The sequence below is a fragment of the Balaenoptera borealis genome (genome assembly GCF_965194805.1).
Source record: "Balaenoptera borealis genome assembly, chromosome: 6".
In the NCBI taxonomy this organism is placed as follows: domain Eukaryota; kingdom Metazoa; phylum Chordata; class Mammalia; order Artiodactyla; family Balaenopteridae; genus Balaenoptera; species Balaenoptera borealis.
In genome coordinates, this window is record NC_138863.1 from 14,267,975 (window position 1) to 14,295,962 (window position 27,988).

A 27,988-nucleotide genomic window follows, 5' to 3' on the forward strand; every position below is an offset into this window, starting at 1 on the left:
TGTGGGACCTTGTGTTTTGCCTAACTTCTCAATTTTTTCATCAGTGAAACTGAGGGGGAAAAAAATCCCCTTTTTGTTTAAGGTTGTTGTGGGAATTAAATGAAGTAAAGCTTGTAAGAGCTTGGCTCAATGCCTAACAATCAGAAAGTCCTCAATAAATGTCAGCTAAAGCCAGTTATGGGTGCTTGAATGAGTGGAACTGAGCTGTTGCAGTGACAGACATTCTTCTGAGGCAGCCACACTGCAGTCAGAAAGTAAATTGGTCCGGGATGCTGGTGAGTGGGCAGATGAGAAATGTGTTGAGGAACTTTGCCAAAGAAACAGCTGAGTGAAAGGTCAAATTCCTGCCTCTCAGTGTTTTTAAAAATGGACTCTTGCCTATTCCTAGATTGGCCAAGAATGTGCTCAAAACGGAAGAATGGAAGTTCGACCAGAAGGAGGAGGGCAAGAGAGGAATGTGGTTGTGTCTTTCAGGTGCTTCCAAGTTCTGGATGTCCTTGGAGATACACAGGATCCTGCACAGGGTCCTCTGTGGACTTGTGACCTAGAGTGAGAGAAATCGCTGTGGGTTCAAGCTAAGCCCGTGCAACACTGAGAAACAAGCCATTCACCATGCGGCCCGTCCCTGGCTCTTCTCTGCAGACTCTTGCTTGGAGTCCCTCCCTGTCCCCAACCTTCTCCAAGGGGTCTCTCCATGTTTGCTGCTCCAGCAGAGGTACCCGACCTTGGTGCAAAGTGACCCATTTCTGTCCCGTTGGCAAATCCATGCAAACATCCCAATCATTGAAGCAGTCCTTGCCTCTAAGAGGCCCTGCCCCAGCCCAAATAGAACATGCCAAGCCAGAGATCAGGGGAGGGACACAGGGTCACAATTCCATAGTCACAAGGTTTGCCTTGAGCCAAGACTGAACGTGGCTCCCTCTCTGTCGACCTGTGCTCATCCCTGGCTCCGTATTCCCTCTTTTCTTTTGTTGCCCCCAGCTTTGGGGCCCATAGAGGTGGGGTTTTCCAACTCTGACCTCTGACCTCTGACCTCAGGTTCCTTGCTTGCACTCTCGTCCCAGTTCCGTGTGGCTCCAGAACCTTCCCTGGTATTTGACCTCTTGGAATTGGCCTCGGAGTCCACTCCTCCGAACCACCCTTCCCAGCAGCTTGAAGGCTGAGACTGGACCTCATCATACCCACTTCCCTGCAGAGAAGGTGAGTGGGTTAATGGTTTCTTCTCCTGAGTATTTACTAGGGGGTCCTTGGACTACTCTGCTTTTACCCCGCTCCTCCCCTAGGTGTGAAACATCCAAGTCTTTGCAGGAGATACTCAAAATAAGGTCCTGTGATGAAAAATGCTTTAGAAACATTCAGAAATTTTGCAGTCTCTCCTCCCTCGTGGAGAGTCACAGTACATCTGAGCCCATTGAAGGCTTGGGAAACTCCTACTGCAAAGAGACCTTTGAATTTGGTGTTTCCTAATTGTATTTGCGTGATAGAAACATTTTTTCCAGAAAGTACTTATTAACAACCCAGAGAACTAATGCTTCCTGGGGGACGCTGCCTTGGCTTTATGTAAAGTTGATGCTCCTATGGGGAGAGGGCCACACCATGGTAGGTGCTTGTCCACACGGTCTTCCCACTTAGTGCTCAAGAACCCTACAGAGTGGACATTATTACCCCCATTGAATTTTCTTATTTTTTAGGCATTTTTAGGTTTACAATAAAATATCAAAGGAGTTATAGATGTTTTCCATATACTCCCTACCCCAACACATGCATGGCCTCCCCCATTATTAACATCACTCACCAGAATGGTACATTTTTCTTTGTTTCACCAAGGATGAACCTACATTAACACATCATAATTACTCAAAGTCCATGATTTACTTAAGGCTTCACTCTTGGTATTATACATTCTATGGGCCTGGACAAATTTATAAAGACATACATCCATCATTATAATACCATGCAGAATATTTTCATTGCCGTGAAGGTCCTCTGTGTGCTGCTTCTACCCCAATCCTGGCAACCACTGGTCTTTTTACTTTCTCTGTAGTTTTGTCTTTTCCAGAATGTCATGTACTTGGACTCATAGAGTATGTAGCTTTTTCAGATTGGCTTCTTTCACTTAGCAATTTGTATTTAAGTTTCCTCCATGACTTCATGGCTTGATAGCTCATTTCTTTTTAATGCTGAATAATATTCCATTGTCTGGAATTTATTTATCCATTTATTGACTGAAGGACATTTTGGTTGCTTCCGAGTTTTGGCAATTATGAATAAAGCTGCTATAAACATCCGTGTGCAGGTTTTTGTGTGGACTTATGTTTTCAACTCCTTTGGGTAAACACCAAGGAGTGTGATTGCTAGATTGTATGGTAAGAGTATGTTAGTTCTTTAAGAAACTGCCAGATTGTCTTCCAAACTGTCTGTACCATTTTGCATTCCCACCAGCAATGAATGAGAGTTCCTGTTGCTCCACATCTTTGCCAGCACTTGCTGCTGTCAGTCATTACTTCCACTGTAAAGAGGAAGTTAAGACTCAAGAGGTGAAGCAGTTTTGCAGAGACTGTAGAGACAGGGTTTAATCCCAAGACTGCTGACCCTGAGCCTGCTGGGTGTGGATTCAGTGTTCCCACTGGCAATCAGGGGTGAGGGACACTCTGCTTTATGTCTGAGCTGCTGATGCCTCCTGTCAGAGTGGAGGAGAGGGGCAATGTCACCTCTCTGGACAACTGTCAGAGGGGCTAAGAAGGGAACCCAATCTATGTTGCTGTGGGGCTGACTGGTGAGTCCAGCCTGCAGAATCTCCTTCTAGGCTTTGCTTATCCCTCTCCCTTACCTCCAGCTCACCTCTGAGACCTGTCAGATGTCTCTTCAAAAGCTTTTAAAAATTCAGACTATTTTTGTCACCTCTGCCTTTACTACCCTAGTTCAAGCCACCAAATTTTTAGAAAAATTTTATACAATTTTTAAAGGTTACTTTCCATTTACAAATTATTACAAAATATTGGCTATATTCCCTGGGTTGTACAATACATCCTTGAGCCCATCTTACACCCAATATTTTGTACCTCCCCCGCCCCCACCCCTATATAGCCCTTCCCACCCCTCCCCACTGGTAACCACTAGTTTGTTCTCTATATCTGAGTCTGTCAAGCCACCAAAATTTATTGCCTGGATATCATAAAGGTCCTTTAGCTGGCCATTTCCATTCTTGCTTTACTACAGTTCATCCTGTAACAATAAGAGTGATCTTTTTGAAATAATAATCACATCATGACACTTCTTTTCTCAAAAGCCTCCAAAAGCTTCCCATCACACATATATCAAGTTCAAATTCTTTATCATCATCTGCATGAACCTGGCTCAAGCCAACATCTCTACCTTCAGGTTGCTCTCCCCTTTGGTTTACTGTGGCCATATTGGCTTTCACCCCTGATTTGTGATGGAGCCCAGCCAAGATCAGCAGACACCTAGCTAAGCCCCCTGGACATGTGGGAAACACAAGCTCAGTGCTATATTCCACAGAGGTTCCATGCTTGTTTGTTATAGGCACCATTTGGCAATAAAGAGCCAATTATCTGTTATTGTACAACACAGGGAATATAGCCAATATTTTATAATAACTATAAATGGAGTATAACTTTTAAAAATTGTGAATCATTATATTGTTTACCTGTAACTTATATAATATTGTACATCATCTGTACTTCAATTAAAAAAAAGGAATGTTAAAAAAAAAAGCCAACTGTCTGACTTCCTCACTTTACTCATTTATATTTGAATGTCTCCTACTCGAAGTGGTTGTTCCTGACTGTTCCATCATTTTCTATTTCTTTATTTTTTTATTATTATTTTTTAATAAAATAAATTTATTTATTTATATTATTACCTTATTTATATTTCTTCAGAAGTTCTTTCTATTTCCTTACCTCGCTTTAGTTTCTTTTAGCAGTTATCAGTACCTAAAGTGATAGTATATGTTTATTATCTACTTATTTATTGTCAATCTCTCTCAATAAACCACCTGAGGGCAGGGGTTCTGTCTTATTCATTACGTATCCCCAAGGTTGTGCAGATAAGCGGCTCAATAAATATTTGTTGAATAAAGGACTGATATTAAATTCCTTCTACCTCAGCCTGTATGTTACCCTCAGGAGGCCTCCTCTATTCCCCCTACTCAGTAGTAATGTACTCATATACTCAGGCTTGGTACTTCTTTACTCTCTAGTACTTCCCTGGCTTAGCACTTTATGCTGCTTGTCTATTTATCTGTATTCATCTCTAGACAATGAGTTCCTGGAGACCAGGGGCTCTGTGTTGGTTGTCCTTTTATCCCTAGAGTTTAGCACCAAGGCTTTGTATATGGAAATGGATGCTAAATATTTTCTGAAGGTATGAGTATATACTCAGCCCACAGTCTTTTCCAGGATGAATGAGTTTGTCTATTGTGCTAAGGAGGATGCAAATAGAGAGAAAAATACCCCAAAAAAGGAGAATAAGTTGCCCTTATGTTCATTTGTTTTATTGTAAGGATCTATGTTATAAAAATTGAAAAAGTTACTTTTAGTTGGCTGAACTGTCTACCCACAGATGATTTAAAATTGTCCCTGAAGAAGGAATGACGCAGAAAAATAAGAATAACTGGTGTTGATGTGTGAATTATACCCCTCAAAAACACTCAGCAGCCTGCATATCAGTTACATCAGGCTCCCCTTAGTTACTGTATTTATGATGTGCACTTGAATTCAGAAGAATGAATATAGCTTCAAAAGCCCCAGGCAATTTATAAAAGAGATTGCCAAAAGTTTATCTCAGGGTTTCCATCTAGCTCCCATTCGAGCCTGTCCCTTTTAATCTGGTTTTATCTGGATAAACTGGGAGCAAGAAGCATTTTATTAAAGATATCCTCATTTAAGGTTAAAAAATACCTACACCTGTGACTTGCAGTACAGAACATATTCAAAGCTGATTTCGTTTGTTTGTTTTTGTCATTTTTCTCCCTCCCTTTCTTCCTTTCTCCCTTCCTTCTCTCTCTCTCCTTTCTCTTTCTTTCATTCTTCCTTTCTCCCTTCCTTCTTCCCTCCTTCCTTCTTTTTTTCTTTCCTCCCTCCCTCCCTCCCTTCTTTCCTTCCTTCCTTCCTCTCTTTTCTCTCTTTTCTCCCTTTCCCCCCTTTCCCCCTTCTCCTTCTCCTTCTCCCCCTCCTCCTCCTCCTTCTTGGGCCACTGAAGCCTCATTAAACGAGTGGAAATACAACCATGACAGTAATTAGATCACTTGACAGTGAGATTGCTAACCAAGGTCCATGCTGAAGTCAGTCCCAATTTCAAAGGGCAAGTCGTAAAAGCAAGTCTGTGTTGCCCTGGAAGAGTCCAAAGCTTTTGTTCAGTTTTGGGAAAAAGTCCAAGGTCATGGTGTGATGATGTGATCTGTCCTATTGTTTTCTAAGCAGAAAGACTGAAAAGAATTATAGACATGAGTAGCTAATGGAGTAATGAATTATTCATACCTGTGCACAATTTTCTAATGCAAGACTGTGAATGTGGGTAACTAAGGCAGTTGAAATTAACATCTCATCTTCATTAGTTACATCTGGCTGGGAGAGCAAATGACAGTATCCACTGAGATGGTTAGCACAGTGCCTGGTATACAGTGAGTGATCAATAGATGCTAGCTGCAATTATTTTGTTGTTGTTGTTATTATTGCTACTATTTACTGAGTTCTTACTATGTGGGACACACTTTTCTAGGGGCTTTGTATTTCTTTGTGCATTTAATTCTTACAACAATCTTATTAAGTAGATATTCTTATCATTTCCATTTAACATTTGAGGGAACAATCAGAGGGTACGAGATCACACAGCTGGTAAGTAAGTAGTGAAACTGGATTATCATCGTCACAGGCATCATTATTACCACCATTACTTATATCTGGCTTTGGGGACTATATATGAAGGAGGATTATTGTGTAGTTATTAAATAGGATAGGGCTTTCTTTTGAGAGGATCTTATTTATTTATTTTTTAAATCTTATTTTATTTTATTTTATTTTATTTTTGGCCATGCTGCGTGGTTTGTGGGATCTTAACTCCCTGACCTGGTATCAAAACCCATGCCCCCTGCAATGGAAGTGTGGAGTCCTAACCACTGGACCACCAGGGAATTCCCTGAGAGGATTTTTAAACAAGATTTATTCAAATTATAAAACAAGTGTAAGTTTATTAGAGAGAGTTTAGAAAATTAAAAAATTTTTAATTTAAAAAAAGAAAATGAATCCTTCTCACTATCCTACTCTAACAGGAAGACCTGGATTATACTACTAATACTGGCTTCAAGCCAGTTCCAAAATAATGTATTTACAGCCTTCTCAAGGATCTTTTCTATAAATGGTAGCTTTCTTCTTATGTAAAGTAGTCCCACATCACTTAATTTTGTACATCATCATACCCTCTTAATGATTGTATTACAGTTTATCTGTGTACATGTACTTCTACTGCACTGCCTCTTCCAGAAAAAAAACACTCCTTGAAGCCAGCCCTCTTGTTTCATCATCTTTTCATCCTTTGCTCAGTGTCTGATACATAGTAGTGCTGAGAAAATATCATTACTGATTGATTTAAACACACACACACACACACACACACACAGAATCACAGGTATATACTCTAAGTCTTTCCGTAAGCCTTTCACAAAATGACCTCAAAGACTTGTAAAATGCAGGGGTGGTAAAATCTAATATATCCACATTTTTCTTGCCTATTTGGCTTATGCAGAAGGAAGAGAGATGTGAGAGAATGCCTGTGGATTATTAGAAACTTAATCAGATGGTAACTCCAATTGTAGCCTCTGTTCCAGATGTAGTATCTTTACTGAAGCAAATCAGAAAGCCCCTGGTGCTTGGTATGCAGTGATTGACCTCACGACTGCTTTTGTCCCTATGCCAATTTGCAAGGACTACTAGACGTAGTTTGCTTTTACCTGACAGGGCCAAAAGTATATCTTCTTAGTATAGGCTCAGGGCTGTGTTCACTCCCTTACTGTCTGCCACAAGGTAGTATGCAGAGATGTTGATCATCTTGATATTCCAAAAAATAATACACTAGTCTATAACATCAATGACATTGTGCCCATTGGACTTAGGTGAACAGGAAATACCAGTTACTTTAGGTACCTTACTAAAGCAAATGTGAGTCAGTGAGTGGGAAAGAACTTCAATTTCTGGTATCAATAACTGTATCAGTTAGGGTTCGGTCATGAAAATAGATATCCATCATTTTAGCAGAAAGAACTTAATGTAAAGAATTTGTTGGACAGGATGGAATGTTGAAAAGGCTAAAAGGTAATCATCATGTGTCACAGAGGTCGTTCACAGTCTTATGGAAAGGAGGAAAGAGGCTGGAGTTATTGGAACCTAGAATCTTGGAGGAGGAATATTCCAGAGCTGGGCCTGGGCCTCTGGTGAGTTTCAGGACTTGGGGGTTGGGGAAGCAGTGGCCCTGCAGAGTTACTGACATTCAGACCTTCCACTAATGGAAGAACGAGAGAAATAACAGTAGGAACTATTGTTGGACAGAAAATGAAGGTTCATTCAAGGCTGTTGGAACATCAGTTTATACTTACCATATTGGGAAATTTATTCGACTTGATGTATTTCAGGAATGGGATGAAGAAGTAAATATATAAAATGAGGTAATATTCAAGAAAATGTAGGATATATTTCATGCAGATATAGCTCATTTTTGTTCCACTTTAACATCGATGTTGGCAGAGATGAAATGCCTACCGAAAACAAGTAGAAAGTCAATAGAAATACAGTGACTGGTTCCTGGAGGTGAGAGGCAGCAACCCACGGGCCCAGCACATGGTGGGAAATATAGAGAAGCATCTGAGCCAGACAAGAACTTAGTTCAAATCTCAGCTTTATCACAAGCTGTGACATTACTCACATGATTAAACCTTGAGATTATTATTACACCATCACACATTGATTTTATAGAGTTAAAATTTAAGTGCCATTATTCCTCCTGCACTTATCACATGCTTCATTCTGGGCCTGCTCTTTCCCTAAAGGTCTCCCGTATAATAACCATGAACCACCTGTCTTTTTCTGATCTCTAATAATAATTTTTTATGATGAAGATACTTATGTGGATGATACATGAATATAGCAAGAATACTATTGTTTTCTTGAATGTGAATTGAAAAACTGCAGTATTTTTAATGATATTACCTTATGATACATGGTTTTATTTATTATTATGATTTTTAAAAATTTTTATTAGAGTGTAGTTGCTTTACAATGTTGTTAGTTTCTACTGTACAGCAAAGTGAATCAGTTATATATGTACTCTAGTAATTATTTATGATTCTCCCTTTTTTCCCCAGTAGATGCCGAGAGTTTAGATCTCTTTAGGATGAACTCCTGTAACTGATTCACATTCTAGACACACACCCAAACTTGGGACATTCCAGATTGAATGCTGAATACAAAGGGTTAGAGGCTACCAGGCAGATGTTCCTCAGGGGTCTATTAGTGAGAGTCTCAATGCGAGTGATAATAGTAACAATCAGCACAGCAATGACCCCCCTAAAGACAGGGGGAAAGGAAGAGAGTTTCGAAATAAAATGAAGATATAGAATTCAGAAGATACAGATTTACATAAACTTTAGAAAAAGGAGTCAGAGAACAAGAATTGGTCTTGGTGACTCTAGGCATTTCCAAAGATTGGGGTTCCAATTTCAAGAGACCAAAATTTTATCCGTCTAGAGAACGACAGGGCAATTCGTCAGCTTTCCAAAGCTTGTTGAGAATATCTCTGTTTAACTCTTATCCGATATTCATCAGGCATCTACTTTTTGTTGTAATTTGCTTTCCTTAGCAAACTTGTACTCTAGGAAGTGCCCTCTGCTAGTGTTGTCATGCATAGGCTAGGTCCTTCTCTCATGATGTTAACAACTGGTTTTCTGTTACTAATCAGTCCTGTGTGAATTTGGGTGATGACGTTACACTGAGGCCTAAGCTGGGGCAGGACTAGCATCAAATTAATTAGTTTCCCACATCAATAGTGTATAGGTGGATATGTTAAGAGGTCCCAAAAGTCCTTCTTACCCCGAATTATCTTTCTTACCCACTTACTATAATATCTGAAATGCTACTATTAGATTTATGCCATTAGACTATAGTTCCAGAAGTCACCATCATGTAAATTATATTTAACCTCAAAAACTCTTATTGGGTGAACTTTTAGTGTAAAGCATTGTGATGGGTGCTCTGAGTAAAAGAACAAAAGAAAAATTAGGATGACGATAAAGTAAGTTTACCTCTCTCAGGAGCCACAAAACAAACTATAAGGTACAATGAAATCTTAATAGTATATCAAAAAATGCTGAAAGGCGTGGCAAGGACCTTTATGAAATAGAAATTCAGAGAATCAAGTGATCTGTGGGTGTTGGAGTGGATGGTTACTTGAATGGAGATTTCAGAGGAAGACCAAGTAACCCATTAGCAATCATCAGTCTAGGCTTGATCTGTTAATTAGATATCTAGTTTCCCTGGAAAAAAGAGAAGGATTTAGAATAGATCAGATGACCCAGGAGACTAAACAATGAGACAGCCTGGGTGGGAGGCCCCAGGACCAATATCAAAGGGGGCTGAACTGTGACATGGCCAGAAAGTTTCCAGGGGCACATTTGTTTGACTTTTTTGACTATTGTCAGAGCTTTGTTGAACTGTGACCCAGGGGTTACTTGGTGCACTTGAACCTCTGTTTGAATAAGTATGATTAAATAGTGGAATGGCTCTGTGCATAACCTGGTAAAGTCCTTGGAAATCAGGAAGTAAAAGACAAACTGGAAATGATCACTTTTAATATGTTGTAAGTAAATTATTATTTACTGCATGTTTGTGTCCCTCCCAAATTCATACGTTGATGCCCTAACCCCCAGTGTGATGGTGTTTGGAGGTGGGGCCTTTGGAAGTTCATTAGGCTTAGATGAAGTCATGATGGTGAACCCCCAGGTGCGATTAGTGTCCTTAAAAAACAAGGAAGAGACCAGAGCTCTCGCTCTCTCTCTCTCTCTCTCTTTCCATCACATGAGGATATAGCAAGAAGGCAGCCATCTGCAAACCAGAAAGGTGGTCTTGGTCAGACACCGAATCTGCTGGCACTTTGATCTTGGATCTCCCAGAAATAAACGTCTGTTGTTTAAGCCATCCAGTTGGTGGTATTTGATACAGTAGCCTGAACTAAGACACAAATCAATACAAAACACACCATGAAAGGGACTGCATTCCTTCAGCATTTTCCAAAGAGAAGAAAACTCACAACAAAGATTGGCTATTACTTGACAGGAAGAAAAACTCCTGTTTTTAGTTTTCCAGTCAACTTGACAATGAAGTTGGAGTTTTCACAGCTTAAACTTTCTTTGGGTTGAAATCATCATCAGGCGGGGGAGGAGTAAGCCGTCATGACCCACACAGACTCATGAGGGCATCTGGGTCATTTTACCCAGGCCATTACCATTCTCTTCCTACTCCTCTGAAAGGAACAGAGGCTTTGATGTCAGGTGCAGATGAGTCATCTTTCCTCTCGGGGCCTCTGCCTGGGATTTGCAGGCTGCCTTTGCAGGAGCTATTCTGTTAGTCATTCACAAAAAAGGGCATATTGGAAAAGCTGAAGGGAAATGCTTGGATGAAAAAGAGATTAAATTTCTGTTTTCAAAGCAGAGAACCCACTTGCTTGCTCACAAATACAGTCTCATCCACTACCAGGCACCCTAAGGGCACACAGTAAATACTTGTTGATTGACTGACAAAAGCATCTGGGTCCTTGTAAATCTTGGTGCTGAAACTGAGTTTTCAGGTATGATTATGTGGTTGGAATACAGAGGTTTGTGCTTATTTACTCCTTAGAGCCATGGAATGTCACTCAGGTTCATCAGATTTACATAAAGAAGTTAATAACATCCCTGGCTCCATTATCATAAACATTCTGAAAGCAAAATGAATAAGGACTTTTCTGGAGCTTTATCTGCAGGCCACATTCAGTGGAAGGAAAATTGAACTGTGTTCTAAGAATAATTCTTTGTTTTGCTCCAAAGCCCTCATCAATCTTTCAACCTATTTGAGAACCTGTTAGGGAAAAGAATAAAAATATCTCCTTACTCGCCAGCAATGTAGAGGAATGATCAAGAATGAATAAAAGGAATTCCTCCAGCCTGAGACAGGATGTATCATTATTGCTTTGCTTCCATTGAACTGGTAGGGAATCTGAGACCCAGAAAGGGATGGTGAACTAGCCAGTGATACCGAGGAACTATGATCTAAGCCTTCTTCTCTTCTTTACCCTCTTGGGGGATCTCTATGGCTTTGTAGACCATACATGTCGATGACTCTTACATTTCTTTCTCTAGCCCTAGGATCCAACTGCATATACAACTTTGTGCTTTACACCTTTACTTGAAGATCTGATTGGTATTTAAGTCTTCATATTCAAAGTGGAACTCATGACTTTTGCCCCCAAATTGCTCTTTCCTTGTCTCCCTTAGGAGGGACCACCATTTGTAGTTATTTAAGCCAAAATGTCTAAGAGTCATCTTTGGTTTTCCTGGCCTCATTCTCTACATCCAATTCATGAGTAAGACTTTAAATTTATATCTTTATTTCCATCTCTCCATGTCCAATGTCAATACTCTAATGTAAACCATCGCCACTTCTCACTGGGTTGACAACAGTAGCTCTGAACTGGTCTCTCTTCTTTCATTCTTTTTTTTTTTAATTTATTTAATTTATTTATTATTTATTTTTGGCTGCATTGGGTCTTCGTTGCTGCGCGCAGGCTTCTCTACTTGCCGTGAGCGGGGGCTACTCTTCATTGCGGTGCGCGAGCTTTTCATTGCGGTGTCTTCTCTTGTTGCAGAGCACGGGCTCTAGGCACGCAGGCTTCAGTAGTTGTGGCACGTGGGCTCAGTAGTTGTGGCTTGCGGGCTCTAGAGCTCAGGCTTAGTAGTTGTGGTGCACGGGCTTAGTTGCTCCGCGGCATGTGGGATATTCCCGGACCAGGGCTCAAACCCATGTCCCCTGCATTGGCAGGCAGATTCTTAAAGACTGCACCACCAGGGAAGCCCTCTTCTTTCATTCTTGACTCCTATAATCTATTCTCCACTGTGAAACTCTAAAAATATTAACCAGATCTCTTTACCCTGGTTCTTGTTTTAAAATGTCCACTGGCTTCCCATTGTTTTTCAGGTGACATTCAAACCTCCCATCATGGCAGCAGGGTCTTACATGATCTGGTCTATCTCCCTCCTCTTTCATCTTCTTGCTCTGGTTTCCTTTAGTCCTCCCATGCACCAATCTTGCCCTACCTCAAGATCTTTGCACCTGCTATTTCCTCTGCTGAGAATCTTTCCCCTTCTCACAGAGCTGTCTCTTTTCCATCTTTTAAGTATCAGTTCTAAGGCCCCTTCCTCAAGAAGTCATCTCTGAATACTCTTTCTAAATTAGTGTTCCCCTGCCCACCCTTAATCCCTATTCATCATATCACTCAGTTTAATTGCTTTGTAAGACTAATCACAAATGGCAATTATCCAGCTTATTCATTTACTTGTTTATTGAATTTCCACCACCTCCCTGCCTCTTTCCAAGTAGGTTGTAAGCTCTAGGTGAGCAAATGCCTTGTCTGTCTTCAAAGAGGCAGTGTGGAGCTCTCACATCCTGGAGACAGATTTCTTGCATTCCAAGTCCAGCCTTGCCACTTTCTCAGTATGTGGCCCTGGAGAAATTGTTTAACCTCTCTGTCCTCCATTGCTAAATGATGGCCACGAAAGTTCCTGCTTCATAAAATTGTTCTGAAGAGCTCACTACTCATAAGATATCCCTGGCACAAGAGTACATCCTCAGCAAATGTTAGCTGTCTTTATTGTTAATCACATACTTGCTTAACACGTATTTGCTAAATGAACCATACATTAACTTTATGTATTCAAGGAAGACTTCTGCTATGTCACAGAATATAGAATATGCATCGCAAGGGGTTCTCGCCTGGGGGCTGAGAGTACAGTTCTGTCATCCTCAGAAGCTGTTTGGAAGCTGGCTGGGAGAGCTGCAGCTGTGGAGAGAGGTGGGAGTTGGCATGTTGAAATGGAAAATGATAATAATAGAAGCCCAAGTTTATTTAGTACTTATTCTGTGCTAAGTACTGTGACCCATTTTTCTATTTTTTCCCTCAAAATGACTGATGCATTACTGTGACGTTATATTATGAAGCACATCTTATGGCTCCTATTACACCAACCTTCTGCAGAAAACAGAAGGTTCGTACAGTCCGTTCCCCTACCCGACTACTCTGCTCATCCTCTACCCCATGCCTAGTTACCACCCATCTTCAACTCTCAACCACAATGCCATTCCCTTAGGGAAGCCTCATCTGACCCTGATGGAATGCTCCAGATCTCCCTGTAATATGTGCTCATCAGGCCACCTACCTTTCCTTTCTTGCATGCTCCAAACTTACATTAATTTACATGATTATTTAATTAATCTTCTGACTTGGTTCTATACTTTGTGAGGTCAGGTTTCTGTCTTGTTTTTCTCACCATTTTATCCCCAGAGTCCAGCAACACCCCTTCCCAGTGGTTGGCACGCAGGATATACTTACTGAATAAGAAGTGGGTATCAATACTGCAGCAGAATGAATGTCCCTCCCAAACCTAACTGTGACTCTTCTTTGAAGACTGAAAAATGCAAAAGCCAGTTTTATTTGAATTGAATTTTTGTGCTTATCAACTCCTATGCTTCTCATTTCTTTCCCAACTGAATTTAACCCAAGATAATGATGAAAAACAAAATTTGTCTTGAGCTCTAAAAGAAAAGAGAAGTCACAGAAAGAAGGAAATTGAAGAGAGAGAGCAGAGGGAAGTGAAAGATAAAACCAGGACACTTTCTAGCATCTTAAAATTTTTATTCTATTGAGAATATTTAAGAAAAAATGATAAATAATTGTATTTTCCTCTTTGCAACTAAAAAGACACAGTCTCAACTGAATCTTATACAGAGTTATCTGTACATTCATTATAACTCCTCTAGAAGAAAAGCTTGATTTTCTTTAAAATTTGAAGTTCTGCTGACAGCATGAAACATATAAATGAAAAAATAGCACTGGTCCAATTAACATTATTTCTCAAGAGTCTGGCTCAACAAAAAAATAATCAAACTCAAAAGAAAGAATAATCAAAGAATAATCAAATAATCAAAGAATAATCAATAGCAATATTTTTTATCATTTGATAACAAAGGTCATTCAGTACTTTATTATTCCCATTAAAATAAGAATTACTTTAATTCATTGTGAATCACATAAATGGCTTTGATCGTTCATGCCAGTGATTTCCACTAGGGCTGATGGAATTCAGAGAAAAACACCCAATATCACAATGATGGCAAAGTGAGGAAATGACAAAAAGAAACTTGTTTACTCACTCAAGTGATGGTTTATGAGAAGGAGAAATGCTTCTGAGGGGAGAGATCAGATTGTACCTCTAAGAGGAGTTCAGAAAGAAACATGACAGGTTTGAATTCAAAGACAGTTTGTAAGACATTGATCAAGTCCAGTTGTGAAGAGACCTATTTCAAATGTAAAGCCAAATCTCTTGTTTGGAATTTGAATTTTTCCTAGCCTTTAACAAATTAGTATTTTAAGCAGCAATAAGATTTTCAGAAGGGCATATGAAAGTTATATTTGACATTTGGGATTAGATGTAAGAACAATAAACTGAAATTACATTATTGATAAAGTTACTGGGAGATCTCCTAATATGCACTGAAGCCAAAAAAGAGAAATTTACATGAGAAAATTCTTTCTGAACCAGTGTTCAAGCTGAAAAATATGGAGGGAAATGGCAGAAGATAGTACCAGGAAAAAAATAAAATGAATCAAAGTGAAGAACTTCAGAATAGGTGGGGAGTCTAGAATTCACCTTTTTAGTTTTTTAAAAGTTTTTTTTGTTCTTTTTATTTATTTTAATTTATACAAGCAATTTATAAACTTTCTATATTTCTTCTACAGCAATATATCTCTTTGAACTCTCTATCTAATGAGTCAGTTTTGGAAAACTGTATTTTCCTACATAATTATCCATTTCATCTAATTTTTCAAATGTATTTGTATAGAGGTCTGCAAATTAATCTTATTTTAAAAGTATTCTATTTCAATGATTATTTCCCCCAATGCGTTAATTTTGTATAAGTGTGCTTTCTCCTACAATTAAGTTAGTGTTTTATTCATTTTGTTAATGTTTAAAAAATAATATTTTGTCTTACTAATTAGATATGCTGCTTTTCTGTCATCTCCCTCATTAATATCTGTTTTTATAGTTATTATTTCTTTCCTTATTTTATATTTTGGTTTATTTATTTATTTTTTTAAAGCTTTTTAAAAAAATTATTTATTTTATTTTATTTATTTTTGGCTGTGTTGGATCTTTGTTGCTGTGCATAGGTTTTCTCTAGTTGCGGCGAGCAAGGGCTACTCTTTGTTGCGATGCACAGGCTTCTCATTGCGGTGGCTTCTCTTGTTGCGGAGCACAGGCTCTAGATGTGCAGGCTTCAGTAGTTGTGGCTCACGGGCTCAGTAGTTGTGGTGCATGGGCTTAGTCACTCCGTGGCATGTGAGATCTTCCCAGAGCAGGGCTAGAACCCGTATCCCCTGCATTGGCAGACGGATTCTTAACCACTGCACCACCAGGGAAGCCCATGGTTTATTTATTGTTGTAGTGGTGGTGGGTTTTTTTTCTTTTTGGCTTTTATGAGTTGGGAGTTCAGCTTTTAAAACAATTTTTTTATATTGATAAAGTATTTAAGACTTCGAATTTTCCTCTATTAACAGATTTAAATTTATCCCACAGATTCTGAATTGTAGTGTTTCAACCAATTATAAAGATTAATGAGGAACGGTGAGTCTTCTTTTGGCTTCTCTTACCTATATATTAGGTTCTATATCAAAATCTCTCAAGCACTCAGTTTTGCTATCATAATTCTTTAATAATATGGCTTGTAATACTGATTTCAGTGTACAGACATTAGAAAGTTTAGTAGATTTTTGGAGGTTTTATGAATGATAAGTAGGCCCATTTGGTCATGTCTTAGAGAGTAATAAATATCTGAGTCAAAAATAATATAATAATTTTTAGAAGTTCTGTTATTTCGGTTATAAAGCTCTTTGTACTTAATAGCTATTTGATAGCAGTGTTTTTCAATTGAAAAATTTTAAAACAAACTTTTTATTTTGGAATGATTTCATATTTACAGAACTGTTACAAAGATAATACAGAATTCCCATATAGTCTTCAACCAATTTCCCCTGTTGTTAATATCTTAGGTTATCATGGTACATCTGTCAAAACTGAGAACCAATATTGGTACACTATACTGTGAACTATGCTCCGGACTGTATTTGGATTTTTCAGTTTTCCATTAATGTTCTTTCTGTTCCAAGATCCAATCCAGGGGATCACATTACATTTAGTTGTCATATCTCCTTAGTGTCCTCTGGCCTGTGCCAGTTAAATAGCAGCTTTCAAAGTTCCAGGAGGAAGGGTCTTTCAGCTTTTTAAAAAATACTTTATTAATAATTACTGATTTTATTGCATTGTCATCAGAGAGTTATTTTTCTATCTTATGCAACTTACTATTGTTTTCCTTGTGACCTAATATTTGATCACTTTTGTAAATAGACTATGTGTTCCTGAGAAGAAAATGTGTTTTCTATTATCAGGGTTAAAGTTCAGTATACGTCTGTAAGAGCTACCTTATTAAATATATTATTTAGGTCTTCTATATATTTATTTATTGTCTATTGATTTATCTTGTACTGAGAGTGGAAATCTCCTATTATTAGTATGTTTCTATTTCTCTTTGCATCTCCTACGGTTTTGCTTAATAAAACTAGCTTCTACCTTATTTAGTGCTTTGATGCTCAGAGATGTTTGATCTTTTTTGTGAATTTTAAGACAGTATTTATATGGACCTTGGTTATTTTTAATGAATTTTGGCTTGAATTCTATTTATTTGAGACATCAGAATCTGAAGACTTGCTTTCTTATTATTTCCATTTTCCTAGTATATTTTTTCCCATTTCATTTAAACCTCTGAATCGCTTTGTTTTACATGTGTCCCTTGAATACAGCATAAAGTTAGGTCTTGCTCTGTGAATATAATTGAGATTTATTTCTTTTAATAGGTGAGTTAAGTCCATTCACATTTATTGATAGGGTTTTTGTGTTTGGTTTTAACTTTTTCAAATTATTTTCTAGGTACTATACTGTTTTCTGTGTTTCTTTATGTGATGTGTTTTTTTTTTCTTTAATTTTTTTTTCCTTTTGATATTTAGGAAGGTTTTACTTTTCTAGTAGTTACTTTTGCACTGTTATCTTTTTGAAAGGCCTCCGTTCCTCTGTTTTATTATTTAATCTTCACTATCTGGTTTGGGAGTTTTTAATGTTATCCTTTGATACCCACCAACTGCCTACTCAACAATCAGTGAACTCACTCTGCTTTCCTCACTGATGAGTGGGCATGTGAGTTGTTTCTAGTTTTTGGCAATTATGAATAAAGCTACTATAAACGACAAAAAAGGGATCTCCAGGTAAAGATGGTGGGACACATTTATAGCTTTTCACTGACCGAATTCAGCCTGTATCTAAAACTTGTCCAGATTGAATATGCTTTGTCTGCTGTAGCTGGAGGAGCCCCTTCAGTGGGAATTATAGCTGCAAATGGTGTGGTATCAGCAACTGAGAAGAAACAGAAATCCATTGTGTAAGATGAGTGAAACGTGCACCAAGTGGAAGTGATGACCGAGCGTAGAGGTTTGGTGTACGGTGGCATAAGTCCAGATCTCAGAGCGCGGGTGCGCAGAGCTGGAAAACTAGTTCAGCAATCTATCTTGTTTACCAAGAACGCATTCTCACAACTCTGCTAGTACAGAGCTTAACTTCTGTGATGCAAGAATACACCCAGTCAGTGTCTCCACTTGGAGGTTTTTTTTTTTTCATTACTTGTGGTTGGAATGAGGGATGGCCATATTTATTTCAGTCAGATCCATCTGGACCTTACTTTGCCTGGAAAGTCACATCAATGGGAAAGAACTATGTGAATGGGAAACCTTTCCTTGAGAAAAGACATAACCAAGATCTGGAACTTGAAGATGCCACTCATATAGCCAAATTAATGCTAAAGGAAAGTTTGGAAGGGCAAAGGACAGAAGATTACATAGAAGTTGGAATCTTCAGTGAAGCCAGGTTTACAAGTCTTACTCCAGCTGAAGTTAAGGATTACTTAGCTGCCCTAGCATAATAATAAAGTGACTGAAAAATCCAGAATTTCAGATAATCTATCTACTTAAACATATCTAAATTATACTTTGTCTTGTCAACTTTTTGCATACTTATTTCTACATAGTTTAATGGACTGATATTTTTTAAATGACACACAAATCATAATAAGTTGTTAAAAAAAAGTTCCCCACACCCTTTTATACCTCCATTCTTTCCTCAATGGTCTTCCCACTGATTAGAGAACACCTCTGCCATAGTGTATGACTCCTACTTTTTGTTCAACACTCAGCTCTGAAGGAAACTCATTTATGAAATTTTCCCGGAACTCCCCCCAGGCTGGGCTAGGTGCCCCTCTTATATTCAGCCCTGTAGCACAAAATTTGAAGCCTCCCAATAAATCTAATCACAAATTATTTTCCAGCTTTGTCTCTCACTATGGTCCATCATAGGCTTATAGGCAGGTTTGCATAGTGGTTAAGAGAGAGGACTCTGATATCAGACTGCTAGGATTAAAATTCTGGTTCTACTATTTCTAATTATGTGACCTTGGGAGAATTTCCTAATTCTGAGCCTCTTTCTTTTTTAAAAATTAACTATTAATTAATTATTAATTTTTGACTGCATTGGGTCTTTGTTGCTGCACGTAGGCTTTCTGTAGTTGCGACAAGTAGGGGCTACTCTTCGTTGCGGCGCCCAGGCTTCTCATTGTGGTGACTTCTCTTATTGCGGAGCACAGGCTCTAGGTGTGTGGGCGTCAGTAGTTGTGGCATGTGGGCTCAGTAGTTGTGGCTCACGGGCTCTAGAGCACAGGCTCAGTAGTTGTGCCACATGCACTGAGTTGCTCCGCGGCATGTGGGATCTTCCCGGACCAGGGCTCGAACCCATGTCCCCTGCATTGGCAGGCAGATTCTTAACCACTGTGCCACCAGGGAAGTCCCTGAGCCTCTTTCTTTGTGGGAAATATGGAGAGTTTAATATCACCAACCTCCAGATAAACTCAGGTGCCGTGATAATGAGGTAATTCACTTACTAAGTTGTCTCACACTTTCTAAGCACTCTCTACATATTAGCCGTAATGTTACTATTAGTGATAGTTGGCAATAGTGTATCTCATGCTGGACTTTGCTTGTTTTTCCTGAAGTCTGATTGACACTGGAAGCCCAAAACCTGTAGTTTGAGAACTTTCTACCATGTTAAAAGTTCAACCTAGAATTAAGTCCACAGGGAAGAAGGAAGTCAAGATATGTATAGTGATACAGGGGAGAAGACAGTGCACTCAACCTGTGAAAATAGATCAAGAGTGGGTTAGAGCTCAGAAAGAAATGCTTTGTAAGGCTTATTCTAATGGTGGAGAGAAGATCAGTCTGGCCAGAGGAGACATTTGCATCAACACAGGAGTGGTATTTCAAGTTATCCTTAGAAGAGGCTTTGGATTAGATTATACTGAGATTTATTTTAAGGGACTAAAAGTCATCAGAATTTATTATTTTATTTCATAAACCAAATTATAGATATATTATATGTATTTTATGTTTCAATTAAGGCAAATACCTTAGGTGATTCACATACTTTGATGAATTTTTCTTTCTCCTTATGCCAAGCATTTGTAAAATAAAATGGTTGGGTGGGATGATTACTAAGGCAGTCTATAGTCTTTCAAGATTACCTCTACCTCTGACATTCTACGACATTTCAAAAAATTCTCTTTTCCTAAGAAGATTTCTGCGGTAGAGAAGGAATTGTAATATAGCAACAATCTTCTTAATGCGCTTTCCTCAATGGAGGGTCATTTAGAGTTTAATAGGATTAATTTGGCTGACATGTTCAATTTTAAAAGGAATCTCTGTTCTTGGCCAGCCAGTATGGATTTTGACAGGCTAAAAGCTCAGATCCTGCCAATTTCACCCAGGAGTATGGCCCCTTAAGCCGTGGCTCTGGCTGAAAGCTGCTTGCAGACACTGGTTGCGGAGATGATGCATAGATGGCTGGACGAAATGTTCTGCTTCTGGGCTCCCATATGGAGCAAATCCTCCTTGACCTCCAGGCTATCCTAGCCCAGTCTCTGGGACCCTCTTCCTAATCTGTGCTAATAGGATAATCAGATTTAGAGGGGAAGAGAGTTCCTCCACCACAGGCCTCATGCACAATTGAAGATGGATTTCATACTAAGAAAGTTCATCCCAAAAGGCAATGGAAAAATTTCCAGTTATGGAGGCAGCCTTGGCAGCCCCATAAATTCTCCTCTCCCTCTCCAGCTCTTCTCTTTCTGTATCTTCAGGATCATGGAAGAATAGCTTTCTATTGGTGGTACTGGCGTTTTCAGTAGCAACGGTTCTTTTATCTTCTTCCAGGTCTGGCAGGGACACTTTTAAACTCCAGCTGCTTTAAAATTTTTGCATCTTGTTTAAAATGGATAACCAACAAGGACCTATACTGTACTCTGCTCAATATTATGTAACAACCTAAATGGAAAAAGAATTTGAAAAAGAATAGATACATGTATATGTATAACTGAATCACTTTGCTGTACACCTGAAACTATCACAACGTTGTTAATCAACTATACTCCAATATAACATAAAAAGTTAAAAAAATTTGTTTGCATCTTATGCTTCTTCCTCTGGATAGGAGGGACCTTAGCGACTGAGAGCAGGGAAGCGATAAATAATTAGGGCCAACCCAGCAGAAGCTGAACCCACTGGGATATAGGATAGATTGGTCCCCTTACACAAGAAAATATTGCCAATTAGCTAGATAGATTCCATCTTTATCTTTCCTCTAAAGCTGAAGGTGAAGGAGAGGATAACAGAAAAAAACAGGTATTGATCCATGGAACAAATTTCTATGACTACCGTGTTTTGGCACATTGAACTTAATTGATTGGAGAGGACTTGTCCTGGAGTAAAAGCATGGTGATGCCGTCAGGTTACCTTATGACCTGAGTACCTGACCCTGGAAGGCAACACTTGTATTGGTTAAGACTTATGTTTTGACTTGACTTCAGTCTAGGCCTACTGTACATATATGCATTACCTGGACAAGTTACTTAATTTCTCTCTATATTAGTCTTCTCTTCTCTAAAGTTAGGGTAATAATAATGTTTCCCTCATAGAGTTGTAGTAAGATTAGATGAATTAATTTAAATGCTCAATACATACCAGTTAATTTAAGGCCTGGACGATATCTTTTTTCCCTCTGTATTCTTTAACCCCAAATCCAGGTTTCTTGGCCCAAAGTGACATGTTCTGTAGCCTGAATTAGATTGGAGGCAGGGGCAATGGAAAGAAAAATTTAGTTTAGAGAAACTTTGCAATTAAAAAATAGTCAGGACATGGTCAATCCTTTTATGAGAGGTAAGAGGAAACCAAAGCTCATTTTTAAGTTTGGGACTTCAGAGGCAACGACAATGGTGAAACTAGGGAGTGAGAAGTTAGGAGAGAAAACGTTTCAAGACAGAAGGTGACTTTAACTGCTGATATATAGATACTGAGGCATTGTTAGAGCACCCAGAGCAAATGTCCAGCAGGCAAATGCAGGAACTGGGAAAATAATTTTTTTTTGTTTACCTCTAGAAACTAGGAAAAGATTCTGAATATAATATGATTTTGATGACTTTATTTTGGATAGTTTTGCTCAAGATTTTAAATAGTATATAATTTCCTTCTTCTGTCCACCAGCATTTGAATGCATTTTTAACTTAATTTTTAAATTACACTTTTTTTTGGAGGAATTTTACATTATAATTCTTTTCCAGGGGGTATAAATTTTATTGTTTTCCTCTAAGAATTTTACCCTTATCTGAACATGTTTCGATCTTTATTTTAACTTTAATGTCAACAGAGTCAATAAACAAAGTACATGTTCTGGGACCTAGGAGTTCTAACTACACAGGAGTGTGTTCATTATTTATTGCTTCATTGATTCACAACTCAGAAATCTCTTTAAAAGAAAGTCTATTAGGAAATGTCTCCCTTTCAAAAGAGATGTTCTGAGAATAATCCTATTAGGCTAGAAGCTTGCTAAGCTTGTTAACTCTAGACACATTTCTCTACAAAGGGGAGAAAAAAATGTAAATAGAATGAATGTGACAAGTAATTGTTGATAGAAAACATATATTTAATTTCAGAAAATAATAACTACATTATATTCAAATGTCAGTTTCATGCCAGGACACATTTGATGACCTTGTAAGATCTAAACTTGATAACATTTAGATGAAAAGTGAAAAATTCTGTCTATCTTCAAATATTTGGATCAATGTGATTCTTTAAATAGTCATATGTATTTTTAAATTTAAGAGAAAAATAATCTCTTACATATTTTCATATATTTTTCAATTTTCATACTCTTTATTTCTTCCTGAAGATTTAGGTTTCCATTCCCTTCAGCCTGAAGAACTTTAGCATTTTTGGCAGTGCAGGTCTGCAGGCCATGAAATCTTAGTTTTCTCTTATTTGAAAATGTCCTTATTTGATCTTGATTTTTGAGGGATAATTTTGCTGGAGATAAAATTTTGCATTCACTATTTAAAAAAATCATTTCAGCACTTTAAAAATCATTGTTTCTGATGAGAAGTCAGTGATTCTTTTTCCTTTGTGTGCAATGTGTTATTTTTCTTTGTCTACTGTTAAGATTTTCTCTTTGGTTTTCACCAGATTGACTATGATGGGTCTAGGAATAGTTCTTTTTGCATTAATTCTGCTTGGTGTTCACTGTAAATTTATTACTTTGACCAAATTTGAAAACAATTCAACTATTGAAATTGAAAACTTTTTCAAAAATTTTTTCTACCCCATACTTTCTCTTCACTCATTCTGGGACTCCAATTACACATATAGTAGGACTTTTGATATTGTCCCACAAGTCCCTGAGGCTCTGTTCCTTTCATGTTTTCAATCTTCTTTTCTACTTGTCTTTATTTTTTAAAAATATATATTTATTTTATTTACTTATTTAATTAATTATTTTGGCTGCGTCGGGTCTTAGTTGTGGCACACGGTCTCTTTGTTGTGGCACGCAGGCTACAGTGTGAGTGGGCTCTATAGTTTGTGGAAAGCAGGCTCTTTCATTGAGGTGTGTGAGCTCAGTAGTTGCCCCACAGCATGTGGGATCTTAGTTCCCCGACCAGGGATTGAACCTGTGTCCCCTGCATTGGAAGGCAGATTTCTTACCACTGGACCACCAGGGAAGTTCCTCTACTCGTCTTTAGATGGGATCACATCCACTGATCTAGCTTCAAGTTGGCTGATCTTTCCTCTATCATCTCCACTCTGATGCTAAACCCATCTGGTAACACTTTAATTTCAGATATAACATGTTCTAGGTGAAGAAATTATATTTGATCCCTTTATAGTTTTTATTTTTCTGCTGAGATGTCCTAATTTTCACACACTATGAGAGTATTTTCCTTTACATCCTTGCGCATAATTATAGTAGCTGCTTTAAAATCCTAGTCTGCTAATGTCAACATCAGAGTCATCTCAGGACTGGTCTATATTATATTGTCTTTTCTCTTGAGAATGGGCCATGTTTTTCTATTTATTTATATGTTGAGAAATTTTGTATTGTATCCTGGTCATTGTGAAGAATGCGTTATAGAAACTCTTGATTCTATTATGTTCCTTTGAAGAATATTGATTTTTTTAAAAAAGAATCAGGCTGGTAACTTGGCTGAACTGAAATTGAAAATTTTTGTCTCTCCTGCAATAGGTGGCAGCTCAAATTTCAATTCAGTTCTTTTATCCTTAAGACTCCCATCCATCAGAAAGTTATAAAACTAAAATTTTACCCAGTGCCATTCTCTTTTTACAAGTATTGACTCCACTCCATTTTCTGCCTGCTTCTGTTCACCCTTCAGTACCTTCAGTTAATTGTTTTATACCTTGTCCAGAGTTTGTAGTTGTTATTTCCTGGAGGGTTGGTCTGATAGGAGCCACTCAACCATACTGAAAGTAGAACTACACCACCTCTTTCCCCATTCTCCAGAAAATGGAATGGCTGTTTGCAAAAAATTCATTGTCTTGAGCATTTTTGTTCTTCTCTCACCTATTATTCACTTTTCCTTTTCCTATTGCCTTCCTAAAAATAGGGAGTGGTCTTGTACATGTGAAGGGTAGAATGTTTGAGCAGATGACAGAAAGTATCCACTCTTTTTTGTCCTCTTCACATTATTAAACTGCAGGGAATTTACCTATATCTCTGGGCAGGTAACACCAAAAGAGGGAGTGCATTGAGTATGCTATATAGATAGAAATAAAAATGCAGTGCAAGTCTGAATTGCAGAGATTATTTGAAATCAGCAGCTTTTCTTCATGCTGGGAAGGCTAGTATTATCCCTTTGACTAGAAAAAAATAGGTGATGTGTATAAGAAAATGAATTTATTAAAAAATGTTATACTATGGAAATTCCCTGGTGCTCCAGTGGTTAGGGCTCTGCACTTACACTGCAGGGGGCATGGGTTCAATCCCTGGTCTGGGAACTAAGCTCCTGCATACTGCACCGCGTGACTAAAAAAAAAAAAAAAAAAAAGCTATATTAAATATATTACACTAATCACAATTATAAGCATTTCTCAAATTTTGTTTAGATGAACATGTACACCAAGACAGTTCTTGGAAAAAGGTTATGTGATTCAATAAATTTGAAAAAAAAATGATTTGGGGAATAAAATAGTGGGTTTATTGCCACTCACATATTATAGATTCACCAAGATTGAGAGTACAATAAAATCCTCTTAGCACTGGTTAACTATGCTGAACGTGATTAGTTCTTTCTTGGATGATTCAGAAAGTACATCAAGATCTTTCCTTGTCTTGCTTTCTCTTTTTACATCCTCTGCCTAATTTCATCCATTTCTATGTCTTTAAATGCCATCAATGAGTTGATGACTCCCAAATTTATTTTAGTCAAAAACCTCTTCTCTGAGTACATTCAACAGCCTACCTGGCAGTTCTACTTTGATGTTTCATAGACATTTCAAAATCAACATTCCAATCTAGAATTTTAATTCTAACCCCAGCCACAAGTATATTCCTACCTAGTCTTTCTTATTTTAATAAATGGCATCACCATTTACTTATGCTGAAAAGTTTGGAGTCATCACTGATTCCTCTTTCACATTAGTGAGTCCTATTTGCTGTTGCTTCTCTTGCCAAAGTATACTTTGAACCCATCTACTAGTTCAAGACATTACTATCAGTTAAATATGGAGGAAAAGATGTTTGTCATGTTATTCTCTGAGAACTAAAGTCCTATGGATTATTTTCATGACTAAATTTTACTGTTTTATATTTTTCATTTTCTCATTACTGCCTGATTAATGAAGAGTAGGACATGTAAAATCACCTGTGATAATTTAGATAAGGGGTCAGAAAAACTATGTCTATGGGCCATATTTGACTTACCACATGTTTTTGTAGATAAAGTTTTATTGGAACACAGCAAGGTCCATTCTTTTAAATACAGTCTATGGCTGCTTTTGTGTTACAACAGCAGAGAAGTTGTGACAGAGGCTGTGACAGAGGCTGTAAAACCCACTAAACTTAAGATATTTACTATCTGATCGCTTACAGAAAATGCCAATTTGCCAATTCCTGATTTAAATTAGTGAATCTTTGGGTCATTATCATTTTTTTTTTCCTACACCAGATGAGGTTACATTTCTCAGGAGATGTCAAGCCATGGAGATCAGGAAAGGAAAATAAAAATCTTGAGCAGCTATTTGATTTTCTACCTATCAAAAGTAATTTGTACATCCTGCCAACACCTTTAGGTAATGAAGATTGATCAAATATTTTAAATAAATTATATATATTCAATATATGATGTTGCATATTGAAGCCAAGAAGACAAATAACAAGACAAGGATAATAACAAGATGACTATAGTAAGTCCTTATGTATCAATAATTACTTTAAATGTAAATAAATTATTTATCCAGTCAAAACACAGAGAATGGCTGAATGGATTTAAAAAAGACCCAACTATATGTTGCCTACAAGACTCACTTCACTTTAAGAACAGACATTGGGTGAAAGTGAAGGGATGGAAAAATATATTCCACATAAATGGAAACTAAAAGAGAGTAGGGGTAACTATACTTATATTGGAAAAATAGCCTTTAAACAAAAAGTTGTAACAAAAGACAAAACAGGTTATTACATAATGACAGAGGCATCAATTCCACAACAGGATACAAAAATTGTAAATACGTATGCACTAAACATTAGAGTACCCAAATATATTAAGCAAATGCTAACAAATCTGAAGATAAAAATAGACAGTGATGCAATAATAGCAGGGGACTTAAATACCCTACTGTCAACAATGGATAGATCATCTAGACAGAAACTCAGTACGGAAACACTGGTCTTGAACTACACTTAGACCAAATGGACCTAGCAGACATTACAGAACATTCCATTCAACAGTAACATTAATATACATTCTTCTTGAACACACAGAGAACATTCTCCAGGATAGACCATATTTTAGGTCACAAAACAAGACTTAACGAATTTAAGAAGATGGAAATATCAAGTATGTTTTCTGATCACAGTTGCATAAAACTAGAAATCAGGAGGAAAACTGGAAAATTCACAGATATGTGGAATTAAATAGCACCCTTCTGAGCAAAGATTCAAAGAAGAAATCAAAGGGAAAATCAAAAAGTATCTTAAAAAAAGAAAAATGGAAACACAACATACCAAAACTTATGAAACACAGCAAAAGAAGTTATAAGAGGGAAATTTATAGTGAAAAATGCTTACATTAAGAGAAAATAAAGATCTCAGATAAACAACCTACATTTACATCTTGAGAAACTAGAAAAAGAAGAATACACTAAGCCCAAAATTAGCAGAAGGAAGGAAATAATAAAGATCAGAGCAGAAAATGAAATACAGACTAGAAAAACAGCAGAAAAGATCAGCAAAACTAAGTGCTGTTTTTTAAAAAAATAAACAAAGTTGACAAACATGTAGCTAAACTAAGGAAAAAGGAGAGATGACTCAAATAAATAAAATTAGAAGTGAAAGAGGAGATATTACAACTGCTATCACAGAAATACAAAGGATCATAAGAGACTGCTAGGAACAATTACAAACCAACAAATTGGATAACCTAGAAGAAATGGAAAAATTCCTAGAAACATACAACCTACCAAGAGTGAACCATGAAGAAATAGAAAATCTGAAAAGACCAATTACTAGTAAGATCGAATTGGTAATTAAAGGTCTCCAAACAAAGAAAAGCCCAGGATCAGATGGCTTCCTGGGTGAATTTTACTAAAAATTTAAAGAAGAAGTAACACCAATCCTTCTTGAACTTCGCAAAATTGAAGGGGAAGGAAAACTTCCTAACTCATTTTATGAGGCTGGCATTAACATCATACCAAAGCCAGATAAGGACATTACAAGCAAAGAAAATTACAGGCAATATCTTTGATGAACATAAATTCAAAACACTTTAACAAAATATTAGAAAACAGATTCAATAGCATGTTGAAAGGATTAAACACCATAATCAAGTGGGATTTGTGCTTGGGATACAGGGATGATTCTATATAAGCAGATCAATAAATTTGATAATATACCACATTAACAGTATAAAAGGCAAAAATCATATGATCATTTCAATAGATGCAGAAAAAGCATTTAACAAAA

General features: G+C 37.6%; 1 long non-coding RNA gene and 1 pseudogene across 2 annotated transcripts in view; one reads left to right on the forward strand and one right to left on the reverse strand.

The window, feature by feature from the left end:
- Window positions 1-6,256: 6,256 nt before the first annotated feature.
- LOC309630536 overlaps window positions 6,257-27,988 on the reverse strand; it is a 51,376-nt gene continuing 29,644 nt past the window's right edge. Inside the window, exons 2-3 of the long non-coding RNA XR_014245738.1 lie at window positions 13,651-13,726; window positions 6,257-13,101 (exon numbers count right to left, since the gene is read on the reverse strand). This is a non-coding gene — a long non-coding RNA (uncharacterized lncRNA). The remainder of the gene's footprint in view (window positions 13,102-13,650; window positions 13,727-27,988) is intronic.
- LOC309630532 (proteasome subunit alpha type-2 pseudogene) lies at window positions 13,095-27,988 on the forward strand (annotated as a pseudogene). The gene has a single exon. The product of its transcript is annotated as a proteasome subunit alpha type-2 pseudogene (transcript).